This window comes from Trachypithecus francoisi, unplaced genomic scaffold (assembly GCF_009764315.1).
Source record: "Trachypithecus francoisi isolate TF-2019V2 unplaced genomic scaffold, Tfra_2.0 Contig00586, whole genome shotgun sequence".
Taxonomy (NCBI): Eukaryota; Metazoa; Chordata; class Mammalia; order Primates; family Cercopithecidae; genus Trachypithecus; species Trachypithecus francoisi.
Genome location: NW_022680749.1, coordinates 5,396,739 through 5,409,966, shown reverse-complemented (window position 1 = coordinate 5,409,966; position 13,228 = coordinate 5,396,739). Strand labels below are relative to the sequence as shown.

Sequence of the window (13,228 nt, the reverse complement as noted above, 5' to 3'; positions counted from 1 at the left end):
ACTTGCTGCCAAGTCCTATGTTAGGTCTCTAAAAGATGAAAACTAAATATATATCCTTGATAGAAATTTAATATGTTATCAAAGAATCAAGACTTATGTGCAAGAAACATGCAGAGAACTGTAAAAGACATAATATAATCAAGTGCCAAAATGTGTGTATAGGAGGTTTCTGTGTCCTGGAAGGCAGACTTTTAAAAATTTTTTTGAGGCAGAGTCTCATTCTGTCGCCCAGGCTGGAGTGCAGTGGCGTGATCTCAGCTCATTGCAACCTCTGCCTCCTGGGTTCAAGGGATTCTCCTGCCTCAGCCTTCTGAGTAGCTGGGATTACAGGCGCCCACCACCACGCCCGGCTGATATTTGTATTTTTAGTAGAGTAGGGGGTTTCACCATGTTGGTGGGGCTGGTCTTGAACTCCTGACCTCAGGTCAGCATCCACCCGCCTCTGCCTCCCAAAGTGTTGGGATTACAGGCATGAGCCACTGCGCCTGGCCCAGACATCTTTTATTTTAAAAGGGTGAAAGTGGAGAGAGTTGCATGGCGGGACCTCCGCGGCAGTGAGGGCGAGCCGCGCTGGCCCTTGAGTCCAGTGTGGCGATGCTGACCCTGGCGTTCGACTTCCTCAGCCAGGAGCCAGACTTCCTGACCATCGCAGTCTGCATGCCCTACGCCCGGATCTCTGAGTTCAACGTCTACTTCGAGGGGTCTGACTTCTAGTTCTACTATGCCAAGCGGTACTTTCTCAAATTAACCCCTCCTGGAAGAATTGCAGAAAATGGAAGTCAGCAAGGGTCCTATGATGCAGATAAAGGAATTTTTACCATTCACCTGCCCAAAGAAACCCCTGGCCAGCATTTTGAAGGGCTGAACATGTGTTGCTCTTCTGGCACCAGGAAAATCCGCACTCACAAAACCACCTGTGGAAGAAATAGGTGCTTTGAGATTCCTGAGGAAGTAGTTGACGATGAAGAGTTTGATTGGGAAATTGAGCAGACACCTATGAAGAGGTATCAGAAAGTGCTTTGAATCCGCAGTGCCACTATGGGTTCAGAAACTTATGATCAGGGGTGTTTCAGTGGTTACAGGATGAATTGAATGACATTATTAAGGATCCAGATTTCACCCCTGCAGCTGAACGAAAACAGAAGCACCTGGCAGCTGAGCTGGCCAAGTTTGATCCTGATCATTATCTAGCTGACTTGTTTGAAGATGAAGCAGTTGAACAGATTTTGAAGTATAATTCTTGGTGGACTAACATATTAAAAAACGACAGCCTTTTTGGAAAAGAGTCAGAAGCAAGAAAATCATGCTGCATTAGTGTCTTTTTCTGAAGAAGAGAAATATCAGCTACAAGAATTTGTCAATAAATCTTATCTGTTAGACAAGAGAGCTTGTCGTCAAGTGTACTACAGTTTGATTGATATCCTTCTGGAATATTGCTAAGAAACCCATGTCACTGAAAGAGAGAAGGATGTTGAATCTGCATGGAATATCAGGAAACTGAGTCCAACACTATGCTGGTTGGAGACTTGGACTAATGTTCATGATATCATGGTGTCTTTTGGAAGAAGGATGTTGTGTTACCCACTCTATCGCCATTTCAAACTGGCGATGAACGCCTGCGGAGAGACTATAAAGATATTGCAACTAGGTAAAAGTGCAGTTTTAAAGTGTCTCCTGGATATTCACAAAATTTTTCAGGAAAACGACCCAGCATATATACTGAATGATCTCTACATCTCAGACTACTGTGTGTGGATTCAGAAAGTCAAATCCAAAACGTTGGCAGCTCTTGCAGAAGCCTTAAAGGAAGTCTCCCTTACAAAGGCCCAGTTGGGGTTAGAACTGGAAGAACTAGAAGCAGCAGCACTTCTTGTCCAGGAGGAAGAATCTGCATTAAAAGCAGCCCAGTCAGTTTCTGGGCAGCAGAAACTTTGCTCTAGCTCTGAGGCAAGTGATTCAGAGGACTCAGACAGCACTGTGACATCTGGAAACGAAGACTCAGACTCAGATTCAGAACAAGATGAACTCAAAGATAGTCCATCTGAGACAGTCAGTTCTTTGCAAGGTCCCTTTCTTGAAGAAAGTGGTGCCCTTCTTATTGTTGATGGTGGAATATGCACAAACACAGCCATCCAGGAGTCTGATACCAGTCAAGGAAAGTTACTTGCCTCTTGGAGTGTCTGGGCCTCTGATAGAGGAGCTTGGGGAACAACTGAAGACCATAGTTCAGGTTTCTAAACCCAAGGGCACCACTGTTGTAAACCACAGCAATATGCAGGAAAGAGACGGCTGTCAGACGCCAAATATGACTCTCAAGTGGTTTTATTCATTGTTGAGAAATATGTTAGATTTGGCTTCATTTACCAAATGAGATTCCTCATTTTCACTTTGTAATTTTTCTTAGTATATACAGTCAGCTTGCTGCTGTATTTGTGGGTTCCACATCAACCAAGTACAGATCAAAAATATTTAAGAAAAAATTGCATCTGTACCAAACATGTATACTTTTTTTCTTATTATTCTCTACGGAATACAGTATAACAACTATTCCCACAGCAATTACATTGTATTGGGTCATATAAGTAATCTAGTGATGATTTAAAGTATACAGGAGGATATGGGTAGGTTATATGCAAATACTGTACCTTTTTTTAAACCAAGGACTTGACCATCTGAGGATTTTGGTATCCAACTCCCCACAGGTACTGGGATGACTTTATGACATTGTTTTTCCATCAGTGAATGTTTATACCTTTTGGTTTCCTTGCTACAACTGTGAAGATAAAGTTCAAAACACTTTTGCCAAATATTTCAAGGTGAAAATAATAGTTCTACTGCCAGTGTCTCCAGAATGTGGAGCCCATTAATATTTTAATTTTAGCTTTACCGAGGTATACTTGACACCCGATAAACTGCACATATCTAAAGTGTACAGTGTGTTGGCATATGTATACCCTGTGTAAAACTGTCACCACGATCAAGGTGAGAATCAGACCCATCATCCCCAAGTGCCCTTTTGCTCTAATATTAGTTTGCCTGTCCTAGAATTCTATGCAAATTGAATCATACAATATGTATGTTTTTTGGTCAGCCTTATTTTACTCAGTATAATTATTTTGAGATTCATTCACGTGGTAGCATGTGTCAAGAGTTTTCGTTTTTGTGTTTTTCATTGCTGAGTACTACTTCATTGAATAGATTCATTGACCTACTGATGGACACTTGGGTTGTTTCCAGTTTGGGGCTGTTATAAATAAAGCTGTTATGATCATTTGTATACAAAAAAAAAGGTGAAATTGGAGATGGACCTTGAAATATTAGTAAGATTAAGTGACCAGTGGGAATCTGGGGGAATAGCATTCAACTAGACAAGAGGGTTAATGAATATAGGTAGGGTTGTTCTTGCTACTCTCCGGAAGAGATTAACAACTTGGGAGCTCTCAAGTGGTCATTTCATGGAACTGAAGGCAAAAAGCCAGAAAGCACAGGGAGAGAATAAATAGAAATGCAGAGGAGGCAGAGGGAGACTTTCTGGGTTCCTTTCAATACTCCAGTTCCTGGTTCCCATCTCATCCTGAGCCTCAGCTGCATCTCTGTTCTACCCTGGTATCTTCAAATAAATTCCAATTTTTTGTCGATGAAGAGGAGAAGCCAAGCAGTTACTGAAGCCAGGAATCCTAGCCAGGAACATAGGAATGAGCACAGAACGTTGAGTATTATCAGATCTAAGCCTCGGGGCAAATACTTGGAATGACCTCTGTTGTCTTTGGCTAGTTTTTTTGGTTAGCCTTGGTTTGGAACCCAGGTTGGCCAGAAGAGTTTAAAGGGCTAAGCGGGGGCTCCTAAGGTCTTGCTCCTGTTCCTTAGGTTACGTGGCTCTGGATCCCATTGAGACAAATTTCCATGGATAGAAACAAAAGCCTCCTTGCTTCCAGAGCACTATTTGAACTTTGACTACAGGTTGTTGGTAGTGATACCTATAACATCTCCTATTTAATTCACCAGTTTAGGCTGTGCAGAAGACAGATGAATCTTGAAGAATGACTATGGAATGTCATAAATGTAATCAGATGGGGACTCCAATTTCAGCTGCTCTCCCAGAAGTAGTACCTTTATTGGCACCGATTAACACATTGGTATGCAGCTGGGGAAGATCTGACATTTGGTATGCACTTATTTACCTTGCTAATGCCTTTTCCTCCATACTAATTTCCAAGGTCCATCAGAAGTGATTTGCTGTTACCCAACAGGGCCAACAGTATGTCTTCCCAGTGTTGATACGGGCTCCATTAGTTTTCCTGCTCACTGCCATAATAGTCTGAAGTGATCTTGACTGTTCCGACATTCCACAAAACATCACACTGGCCCACTCTATTGATGACATTATGTGATCATCATTGGATCCCATGAGTACGAAGTAGCAAGTACTTCAGATGCCTTAGTAAGACGTATGCTAGAGGGTGAAAGATAGACCTACAAAAATTAAGTTGGTGGGAGAGGCCCGCCTTCTCAATGGTGAGCGATGGCTACTGCTGAAAGGTCCACTGAATAAAACCACATTTTAAATCAGGTAGTTTACCTTCTAAAGGTAGAAAAGTCATTCATTTGGAACCAAACCACTTACTTCAGAATAGCTGTTCGGGCAAGTGAAGCATTTGCCTCAGTATTTGCTCTTAGTATTATTTTTAACATGATTTCTAACGACAGATTGTGACTTGGAGGTGATTCATTTTTGTTTCCTAGTTGTCTTGACAGCAACCTAATTCATGATATTCTGTGTATTTGAGAATCCAAAAATTTTGCAATCCAACAATATGATGTTTATTAAAATTTTCCTAAGAAATACACTGGTAGGCCAGGCACATGCTTATAGTCTCAGCACTTTGGGAAGCCGACGTCAGCGGATTACTTGAGCTCAGGGGTTCAAGACCAGCTTGGGCAACATGATGAAACCCCCTCTGCCCAAAATACAAAATTTAGCCGGGCATGTTGCCTTGCACCCGTGGTCTCAGATACTCAGGAGGCTGAGGGTGGAGGATCACTGGAGCTGTAGAAGTCTAGCCTGCAGGGAGCTGTGATGGTGCCACTGTACTCCAGCCTGGGTGACAGAGAGACTCTGAAGAAAAAAAAAGGGCACTGATAAAAATTCTTTAGGATTGGATGGACTGAAGAGGGAGAATTATTTTTATTAAAAAAAATTTTTTTTGGTTACAAATAATAGTGACTTACGGACCATAACTAAATATAATTTCAAGGAGGGGCAACTCTAACTCTCTTAAAGTCACTTCACTCAGAATTTACTTTTACTGCTATGGTGATTTCTTTTTAGATTTCTTTCTGTATTTATTTATGCTTTTATTTTTATGTATGGTGTATTTATGACTTTTTCCTCTCTGAATTATTTTATGAAACTGAAATTAAAGTGGAAATACTTCTATGCCCTGCTTTTTTTCCATGTGCTACATATATCCTCCTAAAATTACTCATGAAAAAAAATTTAAAAGGATTTTATTATGAAACATTTCAAACAAACGGAAAATTAGAAAAAAAAAAATTATGCCAGTACCCTAGACACACCATTTACATTCAAGAAGTATTAATATTTTGAAAAATTTAGTTATCTTGCATGCAGGGGGTGGGGTGCATTTTAAAGTACATCAAAGACCAGATGCTTACTTGAGTTTCAGGAAGTTCAAAGCTTACAGCACGTTCTGGATAGCACGGGAGAGAAACCAACACGGGAGAGAAATCAGCCAGCAGTTTTCTGGCACTCGCTTAGTTTGAAAAAATTTACATCACAAGAAAGCAAGCCTTCCTTTCACCTTTTAGGTGCAAACTGACAAAAATAACCAGTAGGGCTACTATACTTCAGAGCCTTTCCCCCAGTAGATACTCAAAACATGCAGTTGAACTGAATTTCAGTTATTTTAAAGCCGTACTTGACAAACGTATGTGACAAATGTCCCTTCCTAATTTTCCTGAGAAGAGCAGTACTGCGTCTTAAAGGCTAAAAAGCCAGAGGAGCCAGGAGTGGAGGGTGCAATAAAACGCCTGCATTGGGGCAGATTGCTTCTTTTTGAATCCCTAACTCCTCACTGTGCTTTGGGGAAAACTATGGAAATTTTCACTGCCCAGCTTATTAAAATGGACTGCTTAGCTGAAATATAGAGGCGTCCATGACAACTACCTGGAGGGCTTTGTTAATCAGATTGCAGGACCCCACCCGCAGCTGCTGGTTCTGTAGGTCTATGTGGGGCCGAAAACGTGCATTTCTAACAAATTCTAGGGTGACAGTGACGCGGCAGGTCCCGAGACACCAGGAAACCCAAGGGACTCGAGGCAGGCCCTCAATAAATGTTCACTATGAACATCAGCACCATCGCAGCTGCCCACCAGCAGGGGCCGCGGGGTATGCGCCGCAGGGAAGAGCACGGCCTCTGTCCAACGTCCCTGCCGGTACATCACTCTTCTGCAGGGATTAGGTTAGAAGCGGGAGGCAGCCCGAGCAGCGCTCTCGCTGGATAACGGAAGAAGACTCCCTCGCCAACTTCCGCCTCTGGGGAAAAGCTGGGGTCCTGCGCCACCGGAGTTTTGCTGTCTCAATTTCGCCCCAGTTTGCTTCTGGCCCGGGCGAGAACCGGTCCTCTGGGCAAGCCAGGAGTCGGTGCAGGACTCCCGTACCCCAAGGCGAGGCGGAGGCAAGTGCCGAGCGGAGGCCAGAGCCCGGCACCCGGAGCCCGACGGGAGGGCGTGGCGGGGGAGGACGGCATTCGCTCTCGTCCCGGCAGCTCCCGGGTCGGTTCCGAGCGCCCGCGGCCCGATGGCCGGGCGGAAGATGGCTGCCCGGAGCGCCGCGGACAGTCACGTGTCACGCCGGGCCCGTCGCGCGCCCCCTCCCCCGCTCGCCAAGTCCCCGACCCCGCGGGAGGGACGGCCTCGGGCTACCTCTAGGCCACCGAGGTGCGGCGCGGGCCGGCCAGGCAGGGCGGGCGTCGGGGCGGGAAGGCCAGCTCTACCCGCTGTCCACCCTAACTTGGCCGCTGAGGCTCCGCTCGGTGAGCAGAGGAAAACCTTCGCGCGACCCGCACCAGGTGGGGCTACTGGGCATGCGCGGGCTCCGGCCCCGGCCTCGCCGCACTCCAGGTTTTCGCCGCAGCTCGGAGGGGCGGCGGGAGGTGGGGCCCAAGCGGGGCGGGGCGGCTCTGACGCAGCTGGAGTTTTCACCTCTGGCGGTTAGAGCTCTTGCGCCTCCCTTACACTCTCAGGCGTCGCCCGAGGCTTTATTTTCTGTTGTGGGAGAAAGATGAGAGTCTATGGTTAGAGGTTTGAAAATGGGCCTGATAGTCTGGTCGGTCGTTTCCTATGAATGATCCATTAGGCGTTAATTCCAAGTGTCGCAGCTCTTGGGCTAGGTGGGAAAGGGAATCCAGGAGTAGTTCGCAAACTCGTGCCTGGCTTCCAGCAAGCTGAGTTTGCGTACCCTGCTTTTGTGACCAGCTCTAGCAGCTCCCGTCTCCGGCCCTGCCCCAAGGGATTTACCGTCCCTGATTGTAAAACCTGGCTCCCGCCTGGTCTTACTTAGTGGGCCCCTAAAAACGCTGGGGAAAGCGCCCGCCTTCTCCGTTTCCCATTATTTGAAAGTAAAATTCAAGGGGTCCAAACGGCAACTGTCCCTTGGTTCGGGGGTCCAGCTCGGTCCTGGGAGGATCCCCCTGCGGACCCCGCCCGGCCGTCCCGCCCCCCCGGCCGCCGCGAACACCCGGAGGAGCGGAGTCGCGTGGCGCGGGAAGCCGGGGCCGGCTTGGGCCGCGGACTGGGCATGCTCGGCAGCCCGGGAGGCTCGCGGTGGCAAGTCGGAAGCGTTCGCACCAGCGGGGCAGCGGCGGCGGGCGGCGGGCGGCGGACAGGTCGGGAGTGAGAAGGACCAGCTAGGGCAGACTGCTCTCCCCTGGCGCCTAGGGAGCCGGTCGGAGAGCGCGATTGGGGTGCGGAGCCCCGACGCTGCCCTGCCCCGGATTTCATTCCGCGGCGGGGGGCTCCGCGAGCGGAATTCCGGCTGCTGCCGCGACTCCAGTGCAAGTGAGTCGTGGGGGACGGGACAGAGAGCCGGCCTCGCGATCGCGGGGGCCGGTCGGACACCTGTCTCGCGGGTCCGGCCTTATGCCGGGGAGCGGCGGGCAGGCTGCCCTGGGGCGAGGGGGCGTGAGCGCAGCCCGCGCGGTGCCGCGCGCGTACCTGGCGGGCACTCCCCCAGAGCTGCTGCTCCCCGGGGGTGGGCACAGCAGGGAGGTCCGGCGGCCGGGATCCGGGCTCGGAGGGGGCGGGCCGCCGACGGGGCTCCCCGGCTAAGTTGGGGCGGGGAGGAAGGAGGAGGCGTCAGTGGGCATCTTTTAAGAGCTACTGCGTGCGGGCTGGAAGGCTGCCTAGTGTGGGATTGGGGCGATCGGGAGGCGAGGAGCCTTTGGGCAGTGGCCCACCGGGGGTCCGGAGACCCCCCCAGGGGCCGGCTCCAATCACGGCCCCACCCCCACAGCTTAGGTGGCGGTGTGACAGTTGGTACCTTCGGGCCAGATCGCAGCCGGCCAGGCGCCCACTGTTTCGGGATTCCCCCACAGTGGCCCCTCGATGCCCCCTGACGACGAAACAGGTGGGACTCCCCCTCCCCGAGGAGCGGGCCCCTTCTCCCCAGGCCACATAACAGCCCCCTAGGCCCGCGGGCGGCTCGGAGACCCCGCAGGGCTGCCCCCGCTGGGCGGGGACGTTTAGGGGCAAGGCCTGGAGGGGCATCGGCGCAGCCCAGAACTGGACAGTCTCTCCAGGACACGGCTTTTCCGTGAGAGAGGGGGTCTGCGCTATCTCCCAGCGACGTGTCAAGGGCAAAACAGCGGGAGCAGCGGCTGCCTCTCCCACCGTCTTAACCCGAACTCGGGCTTGTGGCATCCTCCCGTGGGCCGGGTAGAGTGCCATAGTCCAGCTAACGGATTCAGCCAGGAGGGTTCTGGTGAATGCTGCTTTCCTCTTTGGTGCCGCGAAGTAGAAATCGGGAGGAGGGTTGTCATGGCCGGAGGGAGCGAAGAGAATCCAGGCGGGTGCTTCTCAGATGTTTCTTTTCACCTTCAAACAGTGCAGATTTCAGCGGTACACGCTTGCGAAACCAAGTGAAGGCTGCTTTCTGAAAGGGAAGTTTATTTTCTATGTTCTGGGGCCTGTCGACTATTTTAGCTCACTTGACATTTACCTTCCTGGACCTTTAAAGCTGTTTGGACAGGTTATTTTGCTTTCAGGTTTGGGGATGTTTCTGGTTGGTTTCCTGGATGTGGAAGTGGCGAATGTCTGATGTGCTGTACTGTGAACTCCCCACGCTTCCTGGCACTGGGGGTTGAACATTCAGGGGGTACTGAGTGGGCCGAAGGAGAGGAGTGGGACTGGTGACGTAGGAACGCGATGGGAGTTGCCTAGAGCTGCCCAGATGGAACGGGGTTGGTGGCTCTTCTGGCCTGTGCAGAAGGGGAGAGGGCGGGGCGTTTCATTGGTCGGGGTGTGAAATGTCCACGGGCTGAGGCAGCGGGGGATGGGTGCCTGTCTGGTCAGTGCTCCAAGGGAAGCCCAGGGATGTTTGGTGATTCAGCAGGTGGCAGCTTTCCAGCTCTGAAGACATGCCGTGGCCAAGCAAAGAAGCAAGCAAGCGAGCAAGCAGCAGCCTGTGCCTGCTGTCGGAGGCGCCAGCTTTGGGGGAACCTCCAGGAGCTGCCTTCTGCCTGTGGCAGCTCACTTGCCTTATCTTGCTTCCTGTTTAGCTCTGGAGGCCCTGGTTTTTCGAGTTTCCTTACTGCGCCTCTTAAAATATACAGCAATATATAGCATGTTTTTGAGTCTCTCCATCTCTGTGACCTGCTGGGTAGCAGGGGGGTGGCCACTGCCGCCATGCAGTTTAAGTAGTTATTCTGCAGAAAGTGATAGTGATATGTAAAGCAGTGAAATGGCCTTTCCTTCAATTTCTGCTTCACAGAATAGAAATTTATGTTTTTAGTAAATTAATATGATATATATCTGCAATTCTTTGGTGATGATAGTGAGCTATTTGAAATATCTGGAAACTTTTTAATAAAAGACATTAACTCCAGAGATGTATTAAATTGACATCAGAGGGACACGGTTATTAAACCAGTATCTTACTCATTGGAGGATTTCTAGCATCTTGCACAATGTCTTAGTACTCAATACATGCCTCTGCAGCTGAAATTTTAAAAATTCTTCATAACAGAAGAGTTTACCAGTATTCACCATGTTCATCAACTATTTTTAAGTCTGTATTAATATGGTTAGAATAAAATATATGCATCAATGCCTTTGCACATTGACATTTAAAGAATGTTTATGTTTTCATAAGACATGATTGCCTGTGTGGACCATAGACATTCAATTTTAGCTTGAAAACTTGATTCTATTACTTTTCTGGTTAAATTTGTTAATTTTCAGACTTGTGGCAGATCCTGCATTTCAGCTGGAAAAATGGTGTGCTTTGTTAACATATGTCATGAAAACCAAATGAATTCTTGACTCCTAAGTATAGCCATCAGTTTTGTTTGTTTTTCTTTTGAGACAGGGTTTTGTTCTGTCACCCAGGATGGAGTGCAGTGGTACAATCTGGGCTCACCGCAGCTCTGAACTCTCCAGGCTCAGGTGATTCTCTTACCTCAGCTTCTCAAGTAGCTGGGACTACAGGCACGCACGATCAAGCCCAGCTACTTTTTGTAGACATAGGGTTTTGCTGTGTTGCCCAGGCTGGTCCCAAACTCCTGGGCTCAAGTGATCCTACCGCCTTGGCCTCTCAAAGTGCTGGAATTACAGGTGTGCGCCACTGCACCTGGCAGAATTTTTTTTTTTTTTTAACTAAAAAGTGCTCCTGTTGCATGTCAAATGTGCTTTAACTTACAAAACTTCATTTTATACATAACATTTCAGGAAAACTCTGAAAAGTGCTGTTATAGAAAAGCTGAAAGAGTATTTTGGGAATAAAAGTTCTGGATTGTTTGCACACAGGGATCAATGCCCTGGTCTTTAGGAGGGAGGCATGAGTGTGCTGCCAGTTCATTCTGCCCTTTACCATCACTATCTGTTCCTTCCTCCAATTGTTTAGGTATTTCTTCTTCCCCTAAAGATATACTTCCTTGGCATGAGCTTGCTTTTTAGAGCAATCCTGTCAGAAGAATCTGTTGCATTTTCTCACACAAATTTGATCAGTGGTGATTTTTATTTTTTGATTGCCACATACACTTTCCCACCACTTCATATGGCAAACTATTCAGTGGCTCTTGGAAAGAGCTGTGGCCCTTGTGTCCTTGTGAGGGTATAACATGTTATAGATGGCTTTGCCTTTTTTGGATGGTAGCTATAGCCATAACAGTCTCTTCTGGAAGAACTTTTATGACATCCTGGTCTTCAAGATTTTTGGCTTTCCTATTAAAGGCTTTTGGTCAGGAATATAAATGGCTGTTTCTCCTCTCTAAGAGCATCCCTGTAAAGGTTGTTACCTCCATTAAGCTACCCAGTCACAAAAGGACCTTATTTTGGATCAGCCCACTTGGATGTGGGAGTTAGGAGGCAGCATTGGATGTTGGGGAGGAGAGAGTGAAGAAAGGGAGAGAAGGGTGGGCGGAGCCCCAGGAAGGTAGCTGGGTTTTGTAACTGTGACTTCCGGGATTCAGTAAAGCTGCATTGAATGGTGATGATGAGTAAGTGTGGTTCAGGCTCCACTGGAATGCTTTGCTGTTCTCCTAGTCCTCTATCTCCACAGATAAACACAACACACACATGCAGTCGCACACAGATCCACAGACACAGAGACTCACACAGACGGCAAAGGGAAAGACACGGAGAAACAGACACACACACTCTGCCAAAAGCCAAGAGCACTAGTGTCATTTTAAACTAATATGTCAAAAGGAAAATCCAGGGCTCAGTAGCAGGTTTGATTTAGGGGACCTGAAATCATCCCAAGCTGGTATTGAGAAAGATTCCCCTCCACTCTCAGTGACAAGCTGATCTGCCCCCATAATGATGTAAAGCCACGGGGACTTTAACTAAAGCAACCATTATAGGTAAATGCAGGTGAGTGGAGATTTAGAGAATTTGGGTGATTTACCTTTTAGACTCCTGGTGCTGAGAGCTGAGCTCACATTCCAGTTCTTGGCACAGGATCCTCACTGTGCAAAAAAGCCCCTTGCTTGTCCTATGTTTTTCTCCTTCATTCCCCTCCTACCCCACCCCAGGCCCCTCTCCCCCAGAGGAGCCTTCTCTCCAGTGCAGGATATGTTCTTGCATATGTCTGTATCCTTGTTAAAGATGTTGAGTTATTTTGTTTGTTTTTAGTTTACATAAGTGGTTCTATGCTATAGATTTCATTCTTTTTTTATTCAACATGAGAGCTTTTATTATGGAAATTTGCAGGCATTCATAAAAGTCAAAAGAACCTTAACATTTTATTTGTGAGATCCCTGTGAGTATAGGTTTATCTAGTGCATTGCCTTGACTGCTGCTTTGTAGGGCTGGTCTTTTGTGTGTCTCCTACTTTTACTTACCCATTTCCCTAATGATGGATGCTTAACTCACCTCTACTCCTGCTACCACTAGCAAACATCCTGTATGCATTTTCTTCTTTTTTTCTTTTCCTTTTTTTTTTTTTTTTTTTTTTTTCTGAGACAGTATCTCGCTCTGTCGCCCAGGCAGGTGTATAGTGGCGCGATCTTGGCTCACTGCAGCCTCTGCCTCCTGGGCTCGAGAGATTCTCCTACCTCAGCCTCCTGAGTAGCTGGGTCTGTGTGCATTTTCTTAATGATCGAGTTGAGAATATCCCTAGGGTAGTGGTTCTCAAAGTATGGTCCACACCTGGCAGCATCGGCATCAACTGTGAACTGTTAGAAATGCAGATTCTTGGGTCCCAACATTCTAGACTTCCTGAATCAGAAACCCTAAGCTGTGCTTCAGCATGCCCAGGCTGGAGATTCTGATACATGGGAAAGTTTGAGAACCACTGCTCTAAGGGTATATACTTAGGAGAGGGATGGCTGAGTAATGGTGTACAAACAATCTGTTTTTACTAAACACTGCTAAATTACTCTGCAGACTTGCTCAGCTGCTTTCTGCTCCACATCAGTGCACAATGGTTCCTGATTCCCCACGTTCTTGCTCAAGTTTGTTATTAACCAGCTTTCTAGTTTTACCAGTG

General features: G+C 47.8%; 1 protein-coding gene, 1 long non-coding RNA gene and 1 pseudogene across 5 annotated transcripts in view; 2 read left to right on the top strand and 1 right to left on the bottom strand.

The window, feature by feature from the left end:
- The first annotated feature begins 578 nt into the window (after positions 1 to 578).
- On the top strand, positions 579 to 2,730 carry LOC117086009 (annotated as a pseudogene).
- Positions 2,731 to 5,506: 2,776 nt separating this feature from the next.
- On the bottom strand, positions 5,507 to 7,752 carry LOC117086004. Its single transcript, XR_004438172.1, has 2 exons — positions 7,663 to 7,752; positions 5,507 to 7,287 (listed from the first exon to the last, which is right to left on the bottom strand). It is a non-coding gene; the product is annotated as an uncharacterized LOC117086004 (long non-coding RNA).
- Positions 6,252 to 13,228, top strand: part of SGMS1 (sphingomyelin synthase 1) — a 310,369-nt gene continuing 303,392 nt past the window's right edge. For 2 of the 4 annotated variants that reach the window (XM_033215440.1, XM_033215398.1), the window contains exon 1: positions 7,789 to 8,079. The gene's annotated coding sequence lies outside the window, so the exon portion shown is untranslated. Of the gene's footprint in view, positions 7,092 to 7,788; positions 8,080 to 8,370; positions 8,648 to 13,228 lie in introns of those variants that run through there. The other 2 variants (XM_033215416.1, XM_033215407.1) reach the window with 2 other exon arrangements.